The sequence below is a fragment of the Gossypium hirsutum genome, chromosome A01, assembly GCF_007990345.1.
Source record: "Gossypium hirsutum isolate 1008001.06 chromosome A01, Gossypium_hirsutum_v2.1, whole genome shotgun sequence".
NCBI classification, from domain to species: domain Eukaryota; kingdom Viridiplantae; phylum Streptophyta; class Magnoliopsida; order Malvales; family Malvaceae; genus Gossypium; species Gossypium hirsutum.
The window spans coordinates 106,836,680-106,838,372 of record NC_053424.1 but is presented as its reverse complement, the minus strand read 5'-3'; the positions used below and the strand labels follow the sequence as shown (position 1 = coordinate 106,838,372).

The window sequence follows — 1,693 nt, the reverse complement described above, 5'->3', positions numbered from 1 at the left end:
TTTAGTGGAGCAAAAGTCCCTGTTTAAGAGTAGATCTAGCATAACTGAGTGGAGTTGCATGCAATCCTAGAAATAAGATGACATAAATCTACCAGATTAGAGTCAAATCTAATAGGGGAATCCATAGATCGAGTTAATACGATGATCGGGGTTTTAATTAGAAAGAGATTTCAATTAATCAACCTAGAGTCAATTGTTTTTACTCTCGAAAGAGATATTAGCATAATTTAGGGATTTCTACGGATCAAGACACAAGTGAATGAATCGTTTAAATCATATTCATAATAAAAAGATGAAATCTAGTTGGATTCTTTCCTGGGTATTGTCTATCTCATTGGTTAATATTTGATTATTTCTTCGATTCATTCTCTGTTGCATTCTTAGCTAAATTAGTTTAGAAAACTTAGATTAAAACACATCACTCCAAATTGTTGGCTAAATAATAGAAAAATGATAATTACTAATACTTTTAGTCCTCATGGATACGATATTCTCTACTCACCATAGTTATACTATTGTTTGATAGGTGTGCTTGCCTTTGTCGTATGTATAGTTAGTTTAGTGACAATCAAGTTTTTGGCGCCATTACCGGGGACTAAAATATTACGAACACTTGATTTTTATTAATTTAGCCATTTTTAATTTATTTTTATATTTTTGTTTTTAGTTTAATTTTTACATTCTAATTTTTTCTTTTATTTGCTTCTGGCAGGTTCCTTTAGTTTATGACTAGAAGAAACCTGTTGGGCCCATTAATATTTGATAGTGAAATTGAAAGTACAGCTTGCAAAGATTATAGAGAAGCAAGGTAGAGTCGAGAAAATTTAGTAGACGAATAAGAGGATATTGTTATTACTGAGGAGATGGGTGATAACCAGAATAATCGGCTACCTCCTGCATTTGTTGAAGATCCAGATCCTGTTCCTCGTACTATGTACGATTATGCCAAGCCCACTTTAAATGGGGCTGAATCGAGTATTGTGAGGCCCACCATTACGGCAAATAATTTTGAACTGAAGTCAAATACTATTCAGATGATACAACAGTTTGTTCAGTTCGATCGTTTGCAAGATGAAGATCCAAACACTCATTTGGCCAACTTCCTGGAAATCTGAGATACTTTCAAAATTAATGGCGCCACTGATGACGCCATTCCTTACTGTTATTCCCTTTCTCGTTGAGGAATAAAGAAAAACAGTTGTTGAACTCTTTACCACGAGATTCTATCACCACATGGGCTCAATGACCGAAAAGTTTCTGCTAAAGTTTTTCCCACCAGCTAATATAGCCAAGTTGAGGAATGATATCTCTTCCTTCATGCAGATCGATTTAGAGACTTTATATGATGCATGGGAGAGATACAAGGATTTATTGAGAAGGTTCCCTCACCATAGGTTGCCCTTATGGTTGCAGGTTCAAACCTTCTACAACGGTTTGAATTCCTCAACTAGACAGTTGATCGATGCAGCAGCCGATGAAACACTTAACAATAGAACACCAAAAGTGGCTTATGAGTTTATACAAGAGATGGCACTGAATAATTATCAGTGGCAAGTCATGAGGACGAAGCCGATGAAAATAGCTGGTGTTTTCAACTTAGATGCAGTCACCATGTTATCAAATCAGGTAGAACTGTTAAATAAGAAAATTAATGGTTTATATGTTTCTAAGTAGGTACATCTGGTGATGCAAG

General features: G+C 35.1%; 1 non-coding gene across 1 annotated transcript; it reads right to left on the bottom strand.

Annotated features, from left to right (window-relative positions):
* Positions 1–1,290: 1,290 nt before the first annotated feature.
* On the bottom strand, positions 1,291–1,397 carry LOC121207663 (small nucleolar RNA R71). The gene has a single exon (XR_005902786.1). It is a non-coding gene; the product is annotated as a small nucleolar RNA R71 (small nucleolar RNA).
* Positions 1,398–1,693: the final 296 nt, after the last annotated feature.